Source organism: Spermophilus citellus (genome assembly GCF_964194105.1).
Source record: "Spermophilus citellus genome assembly, chromosome: 14".
NCBI classification, from domain to species: Eukaryota; Metazoa; Chordata; class Mammalia; order Rodentia; family Sciuridae; genus Spermophilus; species Spermophilus citellus.
The window spans coordinates 103,790,145-103,807,170 of record NC_138194.1 but is presented as its reverse complement, the minus strand read 5'-3'; the positions used below and the strand labels follow the sequence as shown (position 1 = coordinate 103,807,170).

At 52.2% G+C, this 17,026-nt stretch overlaps 1 protein-coding gene across 5 annotated transcripts in view; it reads left to right on the top strand.

Annotated features, from left to right (window-relative positions):
• Positions 1–17,026, top strand: part of TSNARE1 (t-SNARE domain containing 1) — a 113,067-nt gene that overhangs the window by 1,630 nt on the left and 94,411 nt on the right. The gene's annotated exons all lie outside the window — the stretch shown is intronic.

Below are 17,026 nucleotides of genomic sequence, written 5' to 3'. Positions count from 1 at the left end.
ACCCTGTCAGGCTCCATTCCAGCCATACATGGTACCTTTTCCTTGATTGAACCCCTTACTGTCCTTCCCTTAGGTCCCAGCCTGCAGGCAGATCCTATCCTCTGCAGGTATGGGCTCCTGGTCACTGGCTTAACTTCCTGCCCTGTCTCCTGGTATTTCGGATCTTGTTGCATCTTTCCTAGCCCTTCTTATTTGACCATTGCTACCTTTCTGGTTGTTTACTGTCTTTAGTGTCTGTGAGGCAGAGATTGGGATTGTTCCTTACCATACCTCAATGTGGGCACAGTAGTAGGTGGAAAGATAGAAATGAAGTTTGTTAATAGCCTCAGGTGGTTAAACCACACTGTGATGTGGTTCAGCCTGGTACACTGTAGGTCCTTGGTAGAGATCCTGGGCAGCGCATGGCGGCACACAAAGGACAGTGTAGGGTCAGGAGCCAGGTTGTGATTACAGATGGCTGTGGGAGGCTGGTGGATCCTAGAAGGCTTCCTGCTGGCTGGGTCTCCTCCATCCCTCACCTCAGCTGACATGGTCTGTGCACATCCAGCACCCTTGGCTGCCCTGACTGCCCAGCCTGTCTTTTCTGGACACACCTCAGGCCTGGTCCTCTGCAGGCACTGGAGTGACAACTTAGACCTGGGCAGGCATCTAGGTGTGGGGCTCATGGGCAGGCAGGCTTCCTCAAGTCCCTTCCATGGCTTCCTGCTGCTGGTAGGGTAGGTCAGGATGTGGCTTCTGCCTAGGATTCCAGCCACATTGTTCAGTTCTTGCTTCATGTGTCACAGCAACTGTAGAGGTCCTTGTTTTCTGCACACTGCATGGCTTTTCTTATGCGTGTGGGCGTGTGTGCTGAGCTGCCACTTTGAATGCCCTTGTACTTGCATGTTTGTCTCAAGCACTTCCACCCTGGTTGCCTTTGTGCCCTGAGCACCCAGCCTAGCATCCAGAGCAGGGTGGGCACTGGGCAGGTTTTGATGAATGAGTGAGCTGTGAGAGGAGAAGGCAGAAGGAGAAGTGCAGGTATGGAAGTTCAAGATTTGGGAACCTCCGAGCAGGAGTTCCCAGAGGGGAGAAAAGGTGCGCAGACCGTGACCACAGGTGAACCTGGCCATTCACAGCAAGACTTCAGTATGTGGTGGTGGCCCTAGAGGGGGTCTTCCCAGGTTGTGGAGTTTGAATTAGGCTGTGTGGCCGAGGTCTGGTTGGCAGACAGGAGGGTCATTTTGCAGGCGTTAACATTGATTATACTATTCATACCCACTTAGCAGTCCCCCTGGGGGAGGGCCTGCTGCCATCCCCATTTTACTGATGAAGAGTCTGGGCCATTGGAAGATGAACTGGCTGAGTCCCTTAACTGAAGTTCTAAGACACCGTCCACCAGACCTAGATGTTATGTACTGCTTCCGAGGTTGTTGGGCATTTTATCATTCCGATTTTTTTTTTTTTTTTTAATGCACAAAGTGTTCCTGTGGTTGTGGGATTTGTTTTGGTTGTATGAATGGAATTCGGCCTGTGTGGCTCAGTCCAGCTGTAATGAATTATGTTCCTCAGACTCTGACTTTAGTGCAACATCTGTAACAATGGGCTGGTTAACAGCCGAGAGTGACCAGCTTTCTGACTACTCTGTTTGCCATCATGCCCGATGCCGCCGCCTGGCTCCTGAGTATTTGATGGATGTGTGGATGGGGCACCGAGTGACCAAAAGACTAAAGGGGAGAAAGAGTGGACAGATTGGAAGGGCACAAGGCCAGACTCTTCTTCAGGGGTTATTTTCAGTTGTTGCCTATTAATTCTGATGTTTGGGTTTGCAGCATCTGTTTCCTGTCCTACTAGGGTATACTGAGGCCAGCAGGGAAGGTTTATTATCCCAAGATTTTTGGTGAGAAGTTGGACTGCAGTTATTCTCTGACTCCCTATCTGTCACTGTGGCCCAGGACCTGTGAGACCTGGCCCTGGTGGATATTTGAAATGTGTGTGGCTGGGTGGGGGGTGTCATAGCACAGTTGACCCTGAACTGACACCATTCTTACTCCAATATGCTTTGTGAATACTGCTCAGGAGCCATTGAGAACCTTCTATAGGAAGAGTTGTCTTGGCCTGAGTCCTCTGGTACAGAGGTGCGACTTTGCCAATAAGTCCAAAGTTCTGTAGGAGTTTCCTGAAGATGGTTGGGTGGTGCCCTTGCTGGAGGAGCTGACTTGGGCTGGGGCTTCTGGGGAGGCCTTGGCTCAGCTGCTGGGTCTGCCATCCAGGGCTGTCCTCAGAGCCCGTTGCAGCTGTTTCTCAGGCCTTATCCCTGCTATAGGATTCTCCGAGTGCAGGGTGGGTGAGGATGACTCTGCTTGGCTCACCAGATTGCACTGGGTAGACTCCTTCCTGGCATGGGTGGGCTCTATTAGGACTTGAACCTGTTTTGTGGTCACCACAGGCAAGCAAGGATGGTCTGCTAGGGTGGTCTCCCTACCTGGACAGGGTCATTGGCAGGGCCCCAGCCACAGCCCTTGTGGTCAGGACCTCTATCTGAAAAGATGAGAGTTTTGTGTGAGGATAGTCTCAGACCATTGCCTTGCATGGGCTCAGTGGCCAGCAGGAAGGGGCTGCCTTGTAGGCTCTCCTGCTCTCAGTGGGGACACTGCTGTTCACCTGACAGAGTGAGGACATAGAGAGTGGTCAGTGAGGGGGCACAGAGAGGGCACCCACCCCGTGTGTGGAGCTGTGGGAAGAAGTGGGGGAGGGCGCTCTGGTCTGGGTCAGACTCCACCCAGGGCCTGTGGCTATTGCTAACAGTGTCCAGGCCTGTCTGGGCCCGGGGCTTGGCATTATATGGCTGGGTTGTAGTGGTAGCAGCACCATACCCACTTTGGTGGATCGATGGACTAGCTGGGGGCAATTGAGTCCTTCTTGGGCTGGCAGCCCGGGCTGCTTGTTATCCTGGTTGTAAGCACCAATGACAAGGCCGGAGGCCCTGCTGGAGTCAATCAGTGATGTGGCAGCAGAAAATGGGGCAGAAAATGGCAGCAGGCTGAAGCAAGAGTCTGGGTTGTATAGGCTTCCTTTAGGGTGGGACTGCAAGGTAGCTCCTGGGTATAGGTGGGATAGTAGTTTGTGGAATTTCAGGTGCAAGTTCCTTTTTGTTCCTTTACTGTGGCTGAGGCCTGGGCTTTTAAATGACAAAAGCACCGATTTTACCCCAGATAAGACTGGTGGGGGAACTGGCCAGAAGGGAAATGTCCTTGGACTAGTCTCCATGTCCTTCACTGGGTCCCTGGGTTCTGGGCTATGGGAGAGTGGCCTTCCCTGACTGGAAATGAGTGAGCAGGGATAGGTGGTTCTGTGGGCCCTGTGAGACCCTGGCCAGGTATTCTGGCCCAATAAACCTTTATTATTTTTTTCTGCTGGGTTGATAGAAGATTGTCTTGTTTTCTGCCTCTGATTTTGTTAGCACAGAAGGACTGGGCCAGACAGACTTCATGGATCAGCACAGCTTTGTTCAGGACGGAGTGACGCCTCTGATGGACCCACTTTCTTGGTGGAAAATGAACCACTGGCCAAAAAGGGAGTTTAGGCTTCTATAGGTTACACTGAGAGGTGACTCCGTTAATGGGCTTGTCAGTTTGGGCCAGATGGAGGGTGTGGGGTCCGTGGTCAATATCTGGGAAAGTTTAGGGATATCGCTTCCTGAGGCCTGTCTTGTCATTGGGAAAAATTGGTGAAGGATCAGTGTATTGAAGGATATGGAGAATAAGTTCAAGGACATTTCCCTAAGCTTTTGTCATTTTAAACCCCAGGCCTTGGCCAGAGTGAACAAACCCAAAAGGAACTCACTGGCACCTGACCCCCACCCAAATGGGTCAGCTGACCCCGATACCATAAGCCCCAGGAAATTCCCTATTCACACTACTGTCCTACCCTAATTAACCAGCCAACCCCAATGCATTGGACCCCCTAAAGTACCCTCCTGTCTCACCCTGAACAAAGCCTGAAACCCAGACCCTTGTTTCAGCCCTCTGCCATTTTCTGCCCAGTAGGCCAGGTGTTTGACCCATCCTCTGCTGAATCCTGAATAAAGAAAAGCTTGCTGATCCGCAGTCCTTCCTGAGCCCTGCTCTTGCTCCCAGTAGCCTCCATGGGGTGGGTGGCAGCATGGCCATCTCAGAGTCATGGATGCTCAGGGCCTTTTGAGATATCATTTGAGGGATTTGAAGCCAGATTTAAAGACAGGTAGTTAGTGTAGCTAGGTAAATTAGGTCTAATATTGAGTTGAATAAAGAAAATGGAGTCCAGTCTGAGCCTGGGAAGCCAGAACAACACCTGGGAGATTGGAATGTTAATGTTCCCAAGGCCCAGGTCCATCCCAAAGACCTGTTAGTGAAGTAGCTTCCAGCAAAATGGGGAGACACTAATCAAATCACTCCCCCAGCTCACTCCCCCCCCCCATCGTTTTCCGCCCTCTGTCCTTCCCACCTGCATCCCCCATCACCTGCCAGATAGAGGGAGATAGGCAAAATAAAATCAGGAATGCAGGAAGACAAAAAAAAAAAAAGATACAAAAGGAAGACCTTTCCTTCCCTGGATCCCCTTCTCCCTGGGAGCTGGGGGCCTTTCTGCTGTCCTTTAATAAAGCCTTTCTTTCCACTCTACCCTGCCTCGCGTGCTTCTCTGGTGTTGTACTTCAGCCTTTGGGGAAGCAGGAGTCCTTACCTATCTGATTTGGGAAGAACTCCCAAGGCAAAAAGGGGCTGGGGGAGGTTAGGGAGTGCAGCCCCAAGCCCGGAGGGTCTGCCTTTCTTCACCCCCCAGGGATGCAAGTCACTCTGCACAGTCCTCCAGGGCGTGGTCTGCTTTTCCTGGATTGGGGTAGAACTGACCATCATTGGATTGTCAGTAGTTGGTACTACTGTTTATCATTGGGTATCTGCTGGCACCTGCTGCTTCTTTCTACAGCCAGGTCGGCAGACTTCTGGGGTTGAGTAGCTTATCCCAGGTAAGGCCAGGTCATCACTTGAAGCCTCAGCCTACATCCTGGGCACGTTAACCTGCTCTTGATGGTCTGGCTCCTCTGACCCTGTCACTCATGGTGGGAGTCCTTGCGTGTATCGACTGCTGTGCCACCTGCCTGCCTTGTATTCCTGTTCCTCTGCTTCTGGGATGGCTAGGTTGGGAGAAGCTTTTCAAACTGGAAGGTGTGCTGGGAGCTGGAGATGTTGTTGGCCATGGTGGCTGTTGTGTTGTTGAGGTCTTTGTCCTGGCCTTCCCTCCCTGGCCAGGTGATGTTCTTGAGAATGTGGTACAGGTTTGAGGGCTTGAGGAGTCCTGGTGTGCAGGTTGGCATTCTTGATGGAGAGAATGGGGCAAAACTCGGGATTCCTTTTCCCAGGAGATCTTGCTGTGAGGTAGGTAGAAGAAACTCATGGTGGCTGTGGCTGGCCCCTGGCGGTGGAGGTGATAAGTCATTGAGTTGGGAAGCTCCAGCTCCAGGGCTGTGGGGCAGGTGCCATACTCAGGGAATCTGTCTGTCCATGTCTGTTGCCTGGCCTTTCATTGCCTAAGTCTGACCCTGGGTGTGGTCTGAGGAGTGCAGATAGGCCTGTACCCAAGGAATGCTGGACTCTTAGAGTGGGATGTGGTCTGGGGAACTTGAGGGCCAGGTGTCCCTGGGGGTCCCCAGGCATTGAGGTCTGGTCAGGGAATCATGGCCACAGGAAGCACAAGGAACTTGCCCTGGGCAGAGCTGGTGAGGGCGAAAAGGGGTGCAGCTCCCACCCTGTCCCACCTGACCATCTTTGACTGCCCTCTGCCCAGATCCACAATCCTTTTAGGCCATGTCTTTGGAAAGGAACATAATTTTAAAGCTGAATCCCAGAACCACTTCTCCCAACATTAAAAAGCACACAACACAACAGCCCTTCCTGGGCCTGGCTGCCCTTTCGGCAAAGGCTCTTAGTGGCAGTGCTGATGAGTGGCTGGATTCATTTCTTGGAGTCTGGCCTCCTTCCTCTGCTTGTCGCCCCCAGTGAGGGTGCTAATGAGCATGGCACGGGGGCCAGGCTGGGAGGACGCTGGTTCTGTTTCTTCCTGGTACAGGATCCAGTGAGTCTCAGTGGCAGGGGGCTCCCAGCTGGTCCTCAGCCTCCAGCCTGAGCTCTTTAATTTGCTCTTAATGTTCTGGCTCCTCTGGCCTGGTGGCTGTCTGGCCCTGTTACCCTGGCTGAAAGTCCTTAAGGGTGCCCTGTCCTTGCCACATAAAGTCAGACTCTCACTTGGCATTGCACTTTTTCCTTCCAGCCTTAGAAATCGGTTGGACTGACTTCCCAAAGCTGCCTCCAGCCTGTCCTTGGGTGTCTGGTAGGGCTGTCCTCTACCTGGAATGGTCCCAGCTGGTGACTTCCCTGAGGAAGTCACCATACTTATTAAAGCATGAGGAAGCCTGCCCATGCCTGAGGGCCTGGCACCTTGACTGGCATCTGTCTCCTCTGGGAAAGACAAGGCAGAGAGAAGGCTCAAGGTATCAATAAAATGTCTGGCCTGGCTCCTTCCGTGTGGACTCCGGGTGTTTGTTCCTGTGCTGGATGCTGAGTATAGGGCTGGGCAGGGTTTTTTTTTTTTTTTTTTTTTGCATCCCCAATATAAGAAAGTGCACATAGTAGGCACTCGGTAAACACTCAGGCATGGGCATACAGCTGGAGGAGCACTGTCTTTTCAGCTTCAGCTTTTGGCCTCAGCCTCTGAGTGCCTGGGCTCTTCACCCCTCAAAATGATAGGGAGTGTTGGGGACCTGATAACAGTAGGTGCTTGACGAGGGCAATACTGCCTGCAGAGCGGTCCCCGAGGCCACACCCTTACCCCCCTTTTGCAGAAGGGAGCCTGGCTTGCAAATCCTGCCCTGGTCTTGCCCTGTGGAGACTTGTCCCCAGGCCTGGCTTCTCTGTGCACCTTGCTCTGTGGACACAGCCCAGATGCTGTGAGTGGAGGCGTGTCTGGCAGGGGATGTGGCCAGGCCATGCTGGTGGGTAGGAAGTGGTCAGTGCTGCAGTGGCCCTGAGGAATGTCTCATGGCTCAGAGCTGAGTGGGCTGGTGGTCTTGTTGCCACTGCTCAGAAGGAAGTGGAGTCCTTTTCTCTCTGGCCTGAGAGGTGATGTGATTTCCCAAGACCTTATGTTAGGTGCAGAGATGTGTGGTGGTGTCGGCCTGGAATTCCAGAGACTGATTGAGGTTAGCTTGGGCAACTTAGCAGGGCCCTCTCCAAAAATAAAAAGGGCTAGGGATTGTTGCTCAGTGGTAGGGTGTCCCTGGGCTCAATCTCTAGTATTGCAAAAGAACTGAACCCCCCCCAAAACATGCAGATAGCACTGGGAGTCAAATCCGGTTGGGCCTTCTGGTCTACCTTGCTTTGCTCTCTGCAGGGGTCCAGGTCCTGGATGGGAGCATGGGGTTAGCTGCTTCTCAGGACTGTCAGGGCTCTAGTCACCTCTCTTCGAGCACCAGCCTCTCCTGTTTACCAGAGCAACTCTGATTTGGTCTGCTTGTCTGTATGGTCAGGAGATGGCTCTCACTCATGGTCTAGGAGGGCTGCAGAGACTCTTGTAGTAGGCCTGGTGTCTTCTGAGTGCTGTTGGTAGGGTGGACTGAGAGCTGGGGACAGTGAGTGGCTAGGGCCAGAGCTGTCTGTCCCAGTGGCCTGCTGCTGTGGGCTGCAGCCGTGTTTTGCCTCCATTATCCCAACAGGACTTCTGGGTCTCTGCCCACCTGAGCCTGCTGCTTTGATACCTCACCTGTGTGTGTGGGCTGTGGAGGCTGGGGAAGGTCAGGGCCAGCAGTGTGGTCCCACTGAAGCTCATGGGGCTGTCTTTATTTGGTGCCAGAGGCCTGAGTGTGCAGGTGAGACCAGGCAGCTGGTGGATGTTGCTGTGAGGGGTGGCATACATGTGGGTGGACGGGCACAGGCCAGGTCATGCTCACTGGCAGACAGCCCCAGCTTTCAGTAGCCTGGAGGCAAAGGTCCATGTCCATTGGTAATTTGGAATTTGTGGCCAGAGGAGCCAAACGGCTGTACCCTGACTAGGATGGGAAGCACAGTGCCACCATGCTCCCTTGACAGGAGGACTGGAGATCGTGGGTGGCTGAATCAAGCAATGCCCACGTGAGCCATCTGGCCATGTGGTGTTGTGGTCTGGACAGGCCACCCTCCTCCCTGGATAATCCCCCTGCGAGTCCTCTGGCACCCCCTCTGCCTCAGGAGCATTCAGACTATGTGAGGGCTCATGGATCTTCTGCTGTGACCACCAGGATGCAGGGAGGTGGAGGGGACAGATCCGGCCAGCCTGGCTCTGCTCTTTGTTAGCCTGGAACCCTGCAGGGCCATTTTAAAAGGAAGGAGACCTTCTGTGGGGCAGTTGTTACTTCATGCCCAGTTGTAAGGAGGCACTGCCTTCCTGAGCACCCTTGCCCAGCATCTCCTGTATAGCATCTTGGAGAACTAGCACAACAGTGTACCCAGGAGGGGTCTCTGGCTCTGTCACCAGAAGCCTCACTGGGGTGTATGCCCTCTGGGCCGTACCTGCTTTGTTTCCACCCACTGCTACTTGGTGCCCAGGAGCCACTGTCCTTTCCCCAGGTCTGCCACGTCACTTCCGAGTGTTGCCGGGTGGAGCCAAGCAATGAGCCACCTCCAGGAACTCACTGCTTCATTTTCTGGAGCTCCTGCCTGGGCCGTAGTGGTTTGTATGTTGCTGGGTCCTGTTCTGCAGCGTGGGTGGTCCACAGCTGAAATATGTGGCGACCTCTTATTTTAGTGTTTTGAATTGTTCAGGTAATTCAACAGTAAGGACATGGGAAGAAGCACGCAGCGGGAAGTTCAGGTCTCCACATCCCCACTGGTTAGCCTTGGTCTCCACTGTGACTGTGTGGTGGCCTTCCCACACTTCCTTCTACGATGCCTCACGATGCAGTCAGGAAAACGCTGCTGTGAATCTTCAAGTTTCCTTCCGCCTTCCACAGGCCATCCCCTGGTGGACTGCTGCCCCCACCTCCCACACACTCGGTCCTGCTGGGGAGAGAGTTCTTTGCATCTGACCCCAAACTCCCTTTCCTTGTGCCGGCTCCTGTGGTCCTTGGTGTGGATGTGCTCATACTATGCGTCTCGCCCTCTATGATGGGCATGTAGGACACAGTAGCCTTCTCTGCTCTGCTGCACCTGTCTTGGCCCAGCACACACGGGAGGAGCAGGTGCTGGGTCACAGGTGCATGTCACGTAGCTCTTCAGGTGTTGATGCTGTGTTGCCCAGCATGGCCAGTGGGTTTGCCAGGCTGGGTTCTGCGTCTTGGAGTGCACCTGCCTTTTGTTGTGAGTTGGGCATCATTTCAGGAGTGGAAACCATTCATGTTTCCTCTGTGGCCTTTCCTCCGGGGTGTGTTTGTGAATGTTGGTGGTTGGTCTGTGCTGCAGCTTGGCCCCGGGAGGTCTGAGCTCAGCTGATTTCCCTGCCTTGGGACACCTCCTGACCTGTTGTTTTGTCACTGCAGAAGCTTGGAAGGAGTCAGGTTGTGGGTTTTCAAGCTGAAGCTTTGGCTTTTGAGTTATAGTTATTGGAAGGAGCTTCGAGTTTATAAAGGAGTCTTGCATTTTCTTCTAGTTTCTGTTGTTTCACTTTTACAGTTTCGACTGATTTGTCTGTGTCCTGGTGTGCAGAGTGACCTGTAGCTCTGACTTTGACTCTTTCTGGATGACTTCCCGGTTGTCTCCTCCAGACCACGGGTAACTCACATCTCCTGCTGATTCTCTCCTCCGGCAGAGTCACATGCTGAATTTCCATTTCGGTTTAGGTGGGTTTCTTGCAGGCTGTTCCGTTGGCTGATGTGCATCCTAGCCGGTATTGTGATTATTAAAGCTTTGTGCTACTTTTTTTTTTTAAAGAGAGAGAGAGAGAGAGAGAGAGAGAGAGGGAGAGAGAGAGAGGTTTTTTTTTCATATTTCAGTTTTCCTTGGACACAACATCTTTATTTTATTTTTATGTGGTGCTGAGGATCGAACCCAGCGCCTTGCGCATGCCAGGTGAGCACATTACCACTTGAGCCACATCCCCAGCCCAGCTTTGTGCTGTTTTAATACACCAAAGAATTCATTGCTTTTTAAATTTTTTTTTTTCAGTTGTAAGTGGACACAATGCTTTATTTTTATTTATTTATTTTTATGTGATGCTGAGGATGGAACCCAGTGCCTCACCCACGGTAGGTGTGCGCTATACCACTGAGCCCCAGCCCCAGCCCCCGAATTCATTGCTTTTTTGTCAGATTTTTTGAGCCTATCTGGTTCATTTATTTTTACATATGAACTTTAAATTTGCTTGTCTGTTCTTCATGCCGGCCTTCCACTGGAAACACAGGTGCTGACACTCATGTACACAACACACAGCACTAACCCCGAGCCTGGTGGGTTTTGGCTTGGAATTGGGTTAAACTGATAAACTAGCGCAGGGAGAGGGTGTCCTCATGCCACGGAGTCTCCCTTTTCAAGCATGCTGTATGTCTTCTCAGTATAGTCCCATTTGTTCTTCAGTAGTGCTTAAAATTCTTGTTAAAATGGCTTGTGTTCGTGGTGTGCGACCTGGGGTGTGGCGCTGCTGGAGGGTGGTGGGACTGGCGGGATTCGGGCCTCGCCCCTCCTCTCCTCCGCAGGAGCGGGCAGCACAGCACAATGCTGCGTGCTGGCTCTCTTGAACCTACTTGTCCCTCAGTCCTTTGTCCCTGTTGCCCTCCTCCCCAGCCGTCACCCACGCTAACAGCCCTTGGCCCTGCTTCGGAGGTGGCTTTGCGATGCCGAGTGGGTGAGCCCCGCAGTCCTGGGTGTTCTGGTCCTGCTTGTTTCCCTTAATGAAGGGTCTTTGAGTCTTCCCGCTGTCACAGACCACAGGACTTCCTTTCTCTCAAACACCCAGGGACTTTCCTGTTCCACTCCTCAGCCGATGGACACTCGGGCCGCACGTTCCTGGCTGCTGTGCACCGGCTGCATGACACATTCTGACTGCGCGCTGCCTCTCGGGGTGTGAGGAGCCTCCGACTCCGCCACCTGCGGGGCCCCGGCGGTGTCGGGCCCCTTTCCTGCTCCTTGGTCGGCACTTGCTCTCTTTCTCTCTGATCACGTCCTTGCTGCAGGGTGGGGTCCTAGCTCCGGGGTCTCCCTGGCGTTTTCGGATGGAGAGTGCGTCGTCTCTTGAGAGGCGTCTGTTGAGCTTGTTGCCGTGTCTCAGTAACGTGGTGTGCCTTCATGCTGGGGTTCCTCACGAGCTTGGGCTTTCCCTCCTGTCAGAGGTGCGCTCTGCACGTCTTGTCCGCTCCGCAGGTTCTCACTGTGTCCCCCTGTGCAGCTTCTTAGCTGGATGTAGTCATCTGCTTTCTTGTTTTTTGTCTGCTTCTGAGGTCCCAGCCACAGGCAGCTGCCCAGGCCGGCGTCCTGAAGCATGGCTCCCCTGTGTTTTCCTCTGGTGCCTTGGCAGCAGGTCTGACGGTCTCAGGTCTGCTGTCCTTTTCAAGGGCACCTTGGGCCTCGTCTGTGAGTGCGGTGTTGCAGGCCTGTGCGCTCCCACCGGGAGTTCTTGGAAACTCTGCTGACATCCCTGTCTGTAACCCGAGGCTCTGTTTCTGGGCCCTCCCTGGGTTCTTTTAGTTTCTGTGTGTTTCTGCTTTTCTGGGCTCTCCATCGGTTCTTCTGGTTTCTGTGTGTTTCTGCTGGTACCATGCTGTTTTGGTTGTTGTGGTTTTTGTGTGCTTTGAATCAAGTTTTACTTATTCTCAGGAATTTTGTCCTTTTGTTATAATTACAAGGAGTTTTCTTTGATTGCGTTTTCGTCTGTGTGTGTGAGTGTCTTTAATTTCTGGGTGTCCCTTTGTCTGTGGCCACCTTTCTGAAGTCTGTTGATCTGGGTTGGTTATCTGGGGTTCTCCAGGCATCTCGTCATGTCAGCTTCATCCCGTGATGGGGAGCCTTCTCCTTCCCAGCTTTACCCCCAGTTTCTTTCTCTTACCTCATCTTGTGACCTGAGGGCTTCAGAGGAGGGTGATTCCCAGGTTGCTCCACTGGAGATGTCCCTGGTGTCACCTCCTAAGCAGAAGGTGGCTTTGGATTGAGGTAGGTGGTAAAGGCAGAACCTGTGTTTCTTATTATGAGAGTCCTTTTTTAAAAAATAAAGAGTTGTTGGATTTTGTCAGTTGCCTTCTAAAGTCATGTTGGGATAATCACATAATCACGCAGTCTTTCCTGGTATGCGTGAGTATGGTGAGTGACAGTGATGGCCTTGGTCTCCTTAAGGTGCTGCGGGATGCTCTGCTGGTGGTCAGTGTTTGTTCTTGTATTGCTGTTGGTAAGTAAAGTTGCTCTGAAGTTTTTTTTTTGTGTGTGTGACTTTTTGGTTTTGATGTCCATGTTATGCTTATTTCATAAAAATAATGTAAAATTTTTATTTCTTTTGCCATACTCTGGAATGGCTCAATAGCATTACCTGTGAATCTAGTCGACATGGGGCCTTTCTATTTTGAGGGGGTAAGTTCTTTTATGATTAAAAAAAGAAATTTCTCTTTGGAAAAGATTCTGTTTAAATCTTTTTTTGGGTGGGATTGGTTTTTAAGCTTACATTTTCCTAGAAAATTATCACTTTCTTCCAGTTCATCATGTTTATTCATGAAAGCTTAAGTAAAATGACCCCTAGGACTCCTGATTTCTTCAGTTTCTGTGGTTATTTCCCTCTCATTTTCTCCCTTTTCTTGGTTGGGTTAGCTAGTAGTTCCATTTTGTTGTGTTAATTTTTCTTTGAAGATTCAGTTTTTGGGATTTTAAAAGAATTGTCCTATTTCTGCTTGTCTTCTTCTTTCTTTCTGGTAATGGGGATTGGACACAGGGGTGCTATCTGACTCACGTCCCTCATCCTTTCTGTTTTTTACTTTGAGTCAAAGTCTTGCAAAGTTGCTGAGGCTGGCCTCACCTTGGGAACCTCTTGCCTCAGCCTCCTGAGTTGCTGGGATTACAGATGTACACCATTGTATCCAACTACTTTTCTACTTTTTAACTGATTACTTTTTGCTAATAATTAGTCCCTCTGCTTTTCCTCATTTTATTTCATCACCCTTTTTCTAAATGCTTGGTTTGTGGTTGGTTCATTTGTTCCCTTCCTTCTAGAAAGTCTTGACCTTCAGGGTTGCTGCTGCTGTCCTGGGGGACATCATTTCCCTGCGTTGTTGCTGCTCTGGGGCTCGGCAGTAAGTCTCTTTTCTTGTGGTCCAGGAGCTGTAGGAGCAAGCGCGAACATTTGGAGTGGAGGCTTCTGACTCCTGTGTTCGTCAGCACTTTGTTGACACGTTGCTTGCCCTTGGGCACTGGTTCCAGCTCTGCTCTCTGCGCACGATTGGTCCTGGGGTTTGCTTGTGGCCTTGCCATTCCAGTGTGGTGGGGGAGAAGGTGGAGTCTCTGTTCTGGCTTACAGAGTGGATGGACATCAAAGGCTGACCAGGCTCACATCTCACTGTGTGACTCCAGCCTGTGGGTCTGCACTGGGCCTCGGCCCTCCTGGTGTGGCAAAGAGCAGGGCATCTCGCCACCTTCTTCAGGGCTGCTGGCAGGTGGCTGCTTACCAGGCGCACAGCTGTTTGACTGTCTGTGTGCCCACTGCTCCTGCAGACGGCACTCCTGGATCTGCCCTGCGTGGCTTTCCTCGCCTCTCTTCCCCTTTTAACTCCTTGTTTTACGTGTCATGTAAGCTCTTATTTCTTTGTGATTCAACCTGAGAATCTTTCTTCTTTTGCTAGTTAAACTAATTTATTTTTATTGATAGTTCGGATGTGTTTGATCTTAGTTTTCTTCTGCTTTGCATGTGTGTGTGTATTTACTTTTAAGTCTTTTAACTCAGTTTTCCATTCTTTTTGTATTTTTTTTAAAGTTTATCAGATTTTTCTGCTATTTGGGGGGAGTCGGTGCCTTTGTCTACATGAGATATTGTAATAATATCTCTGTGTTGTCTTTCAGTGTCCCTCTCCCATGGACTCTAACCCAAGACACCTGAGAGCATGCCGTGTTCCCCCCAGTGTGCCATGTTAAATGGCAAGATGAAGTTGCAGATGTGCTTATGTTTATGAACTGTGAGGTAGACAGGTGGGCTGTCCTGGATCACCTGGGAGGGCTCCCCAACCTGGTCCTGAACACAGAGAACTCTGTAGCATCAGTGGGGAGATGGGTCGGGGCCGGCAGAGTTGCAGAAGTGGGAACGATTTGGCCAGCCCCTGCTGGCCCCAAGATTCAGGAGTGCAGAGGGGTCTGGAATTGAGGCCCCGGCCCCCTGGCATGGGCCAGGACACAGACTTCAGTCATGCAGCCACCTGGACCTGCGTCTGCCTGAACCTTGAGGTGCTTTCCCTGCTCCAGGAGGCACAGCCCAGCCTGGAGACCCTGACCTGTAGCTGCTGCCACAGAGCAGGCTCTGGAAGCTAAGTTTTGGCCATCTGATGTGCCAGCAGTAGGACGCTCATCCACTTCTCTGGGCAGTTGTACAGTTACTGTGCTTGGTGTTCTAGCTCCCGTTCCCAGCTTTAGTCACCCATAGTCCTTTGTCTGGGTTGGCCTTTGTGCTGTGGAATCTTCTTGTCTTCTGTGACTGGATTGTAGCTTTAAATGCTGTCCTCGGCTCTGGTGCTTGCTGGCTTCCTCTCTCCCCTCTCGTCCCTGCAGCTGTCACTGCTTGGGTCAGGCTCTACCTCGGCCAGGCCTGCTGTCTCCGGAATCCTGCCTGGCCTGGTCATCCAGCACTAGGTGGATGTATCCAGCGCCCGCTGACAGCCTGTTCAGAGTGTTTTCTTGGGGGGCTGGTGGGAACTGCTGTCCCCCAGCACTGTGGGTTCACAGGGCAGTGTGGGACAGCATGGGCTGTGGGTCAGCACTGCTGGGCTTTGACTCTTTAGCTGATATCACTCCCCCTTTCCTGACTTGGAAGGTTGCTTTGGAAAAACCTGACCGGCTTGGTTTTTCTTCCCTGTACAAGTGATTTGCTTTCCTTCTTTTTGCCTCACTTTTGCCCACCATCTGAGTCTCTGGCATTTGTGATGCTTTTGACTGTGTTTTGATTACGTCTTAGGAATTCACCCAGGCTGTAGGAGTCTCTGTCTCCTCCTTGCTGTTGATGGTGGACTTGATGCACAGGAGTCCTGATTTTGGTGAAGTCTCATTTGTCTGCCTTTTTCTTTTGTCATTTGTTATCGAGTGTCATGACTAGAGACCACTGCCACTCTGTCTTGGAGGTCCCTGTTTCCCACGCATTGCGTTCAGTTGTGGGGTGTGCTTCCTGTTCGCCTTGGTGTGGGGTTTAGGGTTGGGGTCCAGTGGTGTTCTTTTGCATGTGGCTAGTTTACTTGGCACTACTTGCAGAAAGGACGCTCCTTTCCCTGTGAAATGGTCTCGGCAGCTCGTCACAATCCCTGGGCCGTATATGAGGGGTTGTGTCTGGCTGACTGTCCTAGTCTCTGGGTCTGCATGTGTGTCTTTGTGCCACAGTCAGGCTCACCATTGTGATGATTGCAGCTTTGTACAAGTTTTGGAATCATGAAGAGTGTGACCTGTGACTCTATTCTTTCTCAAGATTGTTGTTGGCTGTTCAAGTTTATTGTTCATTTTGGAATGAATTGGTTTTTTCCTGGGCGGCTCTTTGTGAGAGCCCCCCAGCCCCCGTCTAGGATGGGGTGGTGATGGGGATGGGAGCTGGGCAGCTCTGCGAGTCCTGTGCTCTCCCTGGGGCTGCACAGAGGCAGGCTGCTTCCTGCAGACCTCTGCTGGGTCCTTCTGATTCTGGATGTGGCCGGTCCCCTCTCCACTGCTTGGTCTTGGTGACTTCATGGGAGGCCCACTTCCTTGCTGGTTCAGGCTGCCCATCATGCAGGGGGAGTGCCTTTCTGTGGGTGCTCCCTAGACCTGCTTCCCAGGCCTTGTAGCCTCACCATGCCCACACCTGTTCCCTCCTGGCAAGGCTCTGTCTACTCGCTCACTGCCTGGGTGCCAGCCCTCACCTGAGGTCGGGGTCTGGATTGCATTTCCTGTTTTGTCTAAATAGGAAGTTTGGCTTCTTAAACTCTTTGTTAGTTTGGGGAGCATTCTTCTTGTTGTTTGAGTGTGATTTCTAGAAAGAAATAGGAAAGACATGCCAATATATACTGCCAGGTCTGCTTGCCATGAGGGCCCTCCCTTTGATGACCCCCCAGAGTGTGAGCCTGCCTTCTCTGGCACTTGCAAATGGGAGGTCTCACCCACACCCTGACCTCTCTGCTGGGACAGTAGAGCTGCCAACCCTGATAGCACCACTCGCGGTTCCTAGGGGTTGTGGGCCAGGCCAGCAGGAGGCTCAGGGACTGCTGCTCTCAGCACCATGGATAGTACCTGCATGGATGCCTGCCCTGCATCTGCAGCCTGCATCTGTAGCTGTCCTGTCCACCTGGCACCTCCTGCCTGCAGGCCTTTGGACAAGTGGCAGGAGGCACAGGGTTGCCCTGGTATCCCAGCCACTGGTCTGGCCTGCCGCTCAGTGCCGCTCAGTATCAGCTGGTGCGAGGGCAGCTGTGGAGGGGCTGAGGGCAGGAAAAGCTTTGGAGGAGAGAGGAGTTATGGAGAGGAGAAGAGAGCCCCTAGGGCCGAGAGGAGCAGTCATCCTTTGCATTGATGAAGCAGACTTATCAGTGTCGCCTTGTGGTGGAGGAGGGGGACCGAACAGGCTTGGTTGTTGTCAGTGTGCAAGGGGACTCCAAGCCTCCGGGGGCTGAGGCCCTGTGAGGACCTCCCAGGTACAAGGGAGGATGTCTTGATCCTTCCCCGGTATGTGTAGTTTGGGGAGGTGTGTCTGTCACTGGCTCCGAGCCCCCCAGCCCAGGCAGAGTCTGCTCAAGTGTTTGCCAGTGGGTGAACTGTCATCTGTCGTGTCTTTACACTGACCACTTCCCCAGCCTGAGGGAGACATGTGACTCCTCAAGTTATTTGAGAGCTTCTGAAACTCTGTGAACTCC